Source organism: Primulina eburnea, chromosome 17 (assembly GCF_022965805.1).
Source record: "Primulina eburnea isolate SZY01 chromosome 17, ASM2296580v1, whole genome shotgun sequence".
Taxonomy (NCBI): domain Eukaryota; kingdom Viridiplantae; phylum Streptophyta; class Magnoliopsida; order Lamiales; family Gesneriaceae; genus Primulina; species Primulina eburnea.
In genome coordinates this window covers 16,709,279-16,716,666 of record NC_133117.1, presented here as the reverse complement: position 1 = coordinate 16,716,666, position 7,388 = coordinate 16,709,279, and the positions used below count along the sequence as shown (strand labels likewise).

At 28.8% G+C, this 7,388-nt stretch overlaps 1 non-coding gene across 1 annotated transcript; it reads left to right on the top strand.

Moving 5' to 3' along the window:
* The first annotated feature begins 6,757 nt into the window (after positions 1–6,757).
* On the top strand, positions 6,758–6,868 carry LOC140818891 (small nucleolar RNA R71). Its single transcript, XR_012115122.1, has one exon. It is a non-coding gene; the product is annotated as a small nucleolar RNA R71 (small nucleolar RNA).
* Positions 6,869–7,388: the final 520 nt, after the last annotated feature.

Below are 7,388 nucleotides of genomic sequence, written 5' to 3'. Positions count from 1 at the left end.
AATTATACATGTTAACAACCATACAAACCATATCTTTTAACTATATTCTCATAAAAATTTTAGAAATTATTTTATTTGAAAACACACAAAAATATAAATATGTATATATAAATAAATAAACACATCTATTATACATTTTATATTAATTGTCAAAAATATATATATATAATAAATAATGAATATTATGAAATTGGTACATATGAAAAACTAATTTTTCTTGTAATCTGTAATTTGAATATAATGAATATTAAAATCTAGTGTATTGTGATTTTCCGATAATTATTAACTAATGCGTCTCAGGTGCATTTTACTGACACCTTACTCGACATTGAACTAAAAAGTATTATTATTATTACTACAAATTTTTATTTTTATATAATAAAAAAAAACTAAGAAGAGAAGAAGAAATTATTCATACCTTAAAGAAAAACATTAAAACATACCGTTGAATCACAAGTTTAGCATCACATGAATTTTCTTTTCTTACTCTTGGATGTTGGCCAATTAAGTTGAGATAAGAATGGATCTGGTTCATGACTAAATCCTTGCAGTAAATCAATTAGTTCACCTTCACTTGTAGCAGAAACTAACATCTTCGCGAAGCTAATGAAATAAATCCTTGTTCCACAACATCATCAAGAAACGATAACAATTTATCATAATAATTGTTAACATTTAACAAACCAATTGGCTTATTGTGGATATTTAATTGTGCCCAACAAACAGTATGAAATATTTCTTCCAAAGTACCGAAACCTCCTGGCAAAGCAATGAAAGCATCTGAATGTTCAATCATTTGAGTAATTCGTTCATACATGTTGTCCACTCTCATTTCTTCTCCTATTGTTGGTCCTGTAAGATTGGCTAAGGTAATCGGAATAATGCCTAAAACTTCACTTCCACCTGCATGCGCAGCTTTTGCAACTTTTCCCATAAGGCCAACTTCACCACCACCATATACCAAATGAATCTTTTTTTTTAGCAAGTGTTATTCCAAGCTTTTCTGCTACATCTTCATAAATTGAATCTTTTCCTGCACTAGATCCACAAAATACACAAATATTTTTGATTTTACTTACCGTGGACGTTGACATGTTGAGAAATATGTTTTCTGTAACTGTTAAATCACAGCATATGAATTTATAAGCGTAACATGCCAAAAGTCAATATTTGAACAGGAAATTATTATTATTAAAAGAAAATAAAAATGAAAAAATTAAAACAAATATATACAGCGTAGTTGTGATTGTGGCTCACATCTTCCTCTGATTTTACGTTCAGTAACGGCTTCAACGTCTTCTATGAGTCGAGGATATGCTTCCCATCCAATTTTCTTATAAATTGGCAAACAAGGTCTTTTAACGTCAGATTCCCAAGACGAAATTGTGTATATATATTTACTTATCTAAATAGATATGCGTTACTACAGTAGGATCTTTGTAAGGCTGATTCCACCGTCCATATTGATATTCCTCCTGTTGAAATTGCCACCATAGTTTAAAAAGTTCATTTTGCACGTACCCACTAGAATGCGTATCAAGAACCTCTAGAAAATTATCCAAAGGCTCTTTACTCAGACCATTTTTAATGAATAAAATTTTATCTTCTCTATTCATTGATGTCATTCCAACATTTTTGCATTTCCCATTACAAGTCCACCTTGCACATTTATAACATCCACCTATACGTTTAGCTCTTCGCTTTTTAGCATATGTGCTTTTACCAAATCCTGGCATATGTCTTATTATTAATTCACTTGCTTCCCCAACCAATCGGACTTTTGCTTCAATTATCAAACGGATATCATTCGGTATGCCATATGACATCATCAACCTAACCCGCTCACATCTAGCTTTATAAATTTTTTTCAACGCATTATCAGGTAAACAAGCAAAATATTTACGAAGATTCATAATACACGCGTCCATATTAATATTATTATTATATATATTTCAATTATTTTGGGAAAACTGAAGAAACCGACTTAAACAGTCACGGAGTACCGTTATCCGCCACTTAACCGGGAAATGAACTAGAATCTGCAAAACAAAATGAAAATATCAAACAACTATTGTGGATCATATAAAGGCATAAACTCATCATTAAGAATTTCATTTTCTATAAAAGGCTTAAGTCTTTGCCCATTAACTTTAAACACGTCATTATTTTTAGGATTTTCAATATCAACAGCACCATGAGGATAAACAAATTTGACTATAAATGGTCCTGACCACCTCGATCTTAGTTTACCTGGAAAAAAATGCAAACGAGAATTATAAAGCAAAACCTTTTTTCCAATTTCAAATGACTTTCTCATAATATTTTTATCATGAAAGACTTTAGTTTTATCTTTATAAATCTTTGAATTTTCATATGCATCATTTCTTAATTCTTCAAGTTCATTTATTTGCAATTTTCTTAATTTAGATGCATCATCTAAATTAATATTAAATGCTTTAATTGCCCAATAAGCTTTATGTTCAAGTTCAACCGGTAAATGACAATGCTTACCAAAAACTAACCTATATGGTAACATCCCTAATGATGTTTTGAATGCAGTTCTATATGCCCATAATGCATCAGTTAATCTTAAAGACCAATCTTTTCGATTTGGATTAACTGTTTTTTCTAAAATTTGTTTTATTTCTCTATTTATAAGTTCAACTTGACCATTACTTTGAGGATGATATGGGGTAGAAATTTTATGTGTAATGCCATATTTTCTTAATAAAGAAGAAAATGATTTATTTATAAAATGACTTCCCCCATCACTAATTATTGCTCAAGGTATTCCAAATCGGCTAAAAATATTTTCTTTTAAAAATTTTATAACAATTTTATGATCATTAGTTCTACATGCAATTGCTTCAATCTATTTTGAAACATAATCAACACCGACTAAAATGTACGTATATCCAAAAGATAATGGAAATGGACCCATAAAATCTATCCCCCAACTATCAAATATTTCAATAATTATGATTGGATTTAAAGGCATCATGTTTCGTTTTGAAATTGATCCCATCTTCTGACAGTTTTCACAAGATTTGAAAAATAAATGCGTATCTTTGAATAAATACGGCCAATAAAATCCACATTGTAAGATTTTTGTAGCTGTTTTATTGGATGAAAAATGACCTCCACATGCTTCAGAATGACAAAATTTAATAACATTACTTACTTCATTGTCGGGTATGCATCGTCGAAAAATTTGGTCAGGACAATACTTAAATAAGTAAGGATCATCCCAATAAAATTTTTTAACTTCTATCAAGAATTTATTCTTATCATGTGAATTCCAATGAGAAGGCATTTTATTTGTCACAAGAAAATTTACAATGTTAGCAAACCATGGCATAATAGTAGCATAACACAACTGATCATCTGGAAAATTTTCATTTATTGGTATTTCATTATGAGATGATTCAGTCATTATTCTAGATAAATGATCGGCTACAACATTTTCTTTTCCTTTTTTATCTTTAATTATAATATCAAATTCTTGTAACAATAAAATCCACCGTATTAATCTTGGCTTAGCATCTTGTTTATTTGATAAATATTTTATGGCAGAATGATCGGTGTAAACAATAGTAGTAGAACCAATTAAATAAGATCGAAACTTATCTAATGCAAACACTACCGAAAGTAATTTTTTTTCAGTAGTTGAATAATTTATTTCGGCACTATTTAAGGTTCGACTAGCATAATAGATTGCGTAAGGTTTTCCTTCTTTTCTTTGTCCTAACACAGCTCCTATAGCATTATTACTTGCATCACACATTAATTCAAATGGTAAAGACCAATCTGGAGGTTGTAAAATAGGTGATGTAACTAAAAGATTAATAATTTTCTTAAAAGCATTTTCACATTTTTGAGTCCATTCAAATTGTGTATCTTTTGTTAAAAGATTTGAAATTGGTTTAGATATTATGCTGAAATTTTTTATAAACCTTCTATAAAATCCAGCATGACCCAAAAATGATCGAACTTCTTTAACCGTTTTTGGTGATGTTAAATTAGCAATAACATCAACTTTGGCTTTTTCAACTTCAATTCCTTTTTCAGATATCATATGTCCTAAAACAATCTCAGATTTGACCATATAATGACATTTTTCCCAATTTAAAACAAGATTTTTTTCTTCACATCTTTTTAATATTTCTTCTAGATTTTTAAGACAATTTTCAAATGAGTTTCCAAAAACAGTTATATCATCCATAAAAACTTCTACATATTCTTCAATCATATCACTGAAAATACTTAACATGCATCTTTGAAAAGTAGCCGGAGCATTACATAAACCAAATGGCATTCTTTTAAATGCAAAAGTTCCGAAAGGACAAGTAAAAGTAGTTTTTTCTTGATCTTCTAATGATATAGGTATTTGATAATACCCCGAATACCCATCTAGAAAACAGTAATAAGAATTTCCTGCTACTTTTTTAGAATTTGATCTAAAAATGGTAGTGGGAAATGATCTTTTCTAGTTGCATCATTTAATTTTCTATAATCAATACACATACGCCAACTAGATGGAATCCTAGCTTGTAATAACTCTCCCTTTTCATTTTTTATAACAGTGATGCCTGACTTTTTAGGTTCTACTTGTGTTGGACTTACCCATTTACTATCTGAAATTGGATAGATAATTCCAGCGTCTAATAGTTTTAATACTTCATTCTTAACAACTTCCTTCATGTGTGGATTTAACCTTCTTTGTGGTTGTTGATATGTTTTAGCATTTTCTTCCAAGTGAATTTTATGTGTACAAATTAAAGGATTCATACCTTTTATATCTTTCAAAGTCCATCCAATTGCATTTTTATATTTTTTAAGTAATTCAATCAAATCTTCTTCTTGATTTGGCAAAAGAGTGGAAGAAATTACAACAGGAAATGCTTTATTTTCACCAAGAAATACATATTTCAATTCTGATGGTAAAACTTTTAATTCAAGTTTTGTATTAACATCTTCTTTAAAATTATTTTTAGACTCGAAACTTTCTATTGAAAAAACTTCAGATTGTTGATTTAAGTTTTCTTCTTGTATATTTTCTTCCACAATTGTTTCACTTTCATTATCATATTCATTTTCATTAATACTTGGTTGTTTACATAAATTGAACACATTAAGTTCTAGAGTCATATTTCCAAAAGACAATTTCATTATTCAATTTCGACAATTAATTAAAGCATTTGAAGTTGCTAGAAATGGTCGTCCCAATATTACTGGAATTTCATTATGTACTTCTATTGGTTGTGTATCCAAAACAATAAAATCTACAGGATATATAAATTTATCAACTTGAACCAACACATCTTCTACAATACCTCTAGGTATTTTAATTGACCTATCCGTCAGTAAAAGAGTAACAGAAGTGGGTTTTAATTCTCCTAAATTAAGTTTTTCATAAACTGAATAAGGAAGTAAATTCACACTTGCTCCCAAATCCAACAAAGCTTTTTTAATTTTATTTTCTCCAATAATACATGAAATTTTTGGACAACCAGGATCTTTATATTTTAAACTAGAATTATTTTGAAGAATAGAACTTACTTGTTCAGCCAAGAATGCTTTTTTCTTCACATGCAATTTTCTCTTCACAGTACATAAGTCTTTTAAAAATTTTGCATAAGAAGGTACTTGTTTAATTGCATCTCATAATGGAATATTTATCTTCACTTGTTTAAAAACTTCATAGATAACAGAATCACTTTTTTGTTTTTTATGATTTGTTAATGCATGAGGAAATGGTGGAGGTTTATTTGACTTATTTACTATTTCAGATGATTTATCATTCACCATATTATTCTTAAAATTTAAGGTATCATCATTCTCAAAAGTATCAGGATTATCATCCTTACTCTTTGATTTTAAATGATCCTTGTTTTCATTACTATATGGATCATTAACTATTTTACCACTTCTAAGAGTAATAACAGATTTTATTTGATCAATTTTTTCATTTTTTAATTCTTGATTTTGATTTTTAGGATTAGGTTGAGGTTGAGATGGAAATTTTCCTTTTTCATGAATATTAAGTGCAGATGCAAATTTTGCAAGGGTTTCTTTCAAATCACTCATAGATTGACTGTTTTGAATATTGATAGACTCTTGCTTTTGGATAAATGCATGAATTACATCTTCAAAGTTTTTTCTTGGAGGTGTAACATAAGGAATATAACCTTGATGATTTTGGTTATTTTGAAAATATTGTTGTGACGGTTGTGCATTATTATCATTCCTCCAACTAAAATTAGGATGATTTTTCCATCCAGGATTATATGATGGTGAAAAAGGATCTAGTATTGGTTTTTTGTAATTGTTAACATAATTTTCTTGTTCATGGAGACATTCTTTAAATGAAGGTAATGTTGGACAATCTTTTGTAGCATGATCATGTGTATCACATATATGACAAACAATTTCTTGAATACTTTTTAGTTGACCACTCTTTTTCGTTTCTAATGACTCAATTTTTCTTGCTAAAGATGCAAGTTTAGCTTGAATATCTATATCATCTTTAAGATTATAGATACCACCCCCATTTGTTGAATTATTGTTTTTAGTTGTTGGTGGTTCTATTGTGCCTATATTATCCCAATTTTGAGCATTTTCTGCTAATGAATCCAGATATTCCATAGCTTCATTTGGGTTTTTATCTTCAAAAGTTCCATTACACATGAATTCTATCATTTGCCTATCTTTAGGTATTAGACCTTCATAAAAGTGAGAAACTATTCTCCATGTTTCAAAACCATGATGTGGGCATGTATTAAGTAATTCTTTATATCTATCCCAACATTGATAAAACGTTTCTCCTTGTTTTTGAGAAAAAGTTGTAATTTGTCTTTTAAAAGAGTTTGTTCTATGGGAAGGGAAATTTTTTTTGAGAAATTGTTGTTGCATTTCTTCCCATGATCTTATTGAACTTGATCTTAAATTTTGTAGCCATGTTTTAGCTTTATCTTTTAAAGAAAAAGGGAAAAGCTTTAATCGAACTATATCCATGCTACAATTTTGATCATTATAAGTGTTACAAACTTCCTCAAATTCTCTTAGATGCAAATATGGATTTTCAGAATCTCAGCCATGAAAATTTGGTAAAAGTTGAATAATTTGAGGTTTAAAGTTGAAATTAGATGCATCCGGAGGAAAAACTAAACAAGATGGGGCACTAGTTCTAATAGGGTTCATATGGTGCCTAAGTGTTCTTAATTGATCATGTTCTTGATTATTATTATTATTATTGTTATTATTATTATTATTATTATCATTATCTTGATTATTTGAATTATCATCCATGTTTAAATTATTTTCAGAAACTCGAATAAGTATACCACTTTTTTTCCGACTCCAAATACTCATACAAAAAAAAAAAAAAA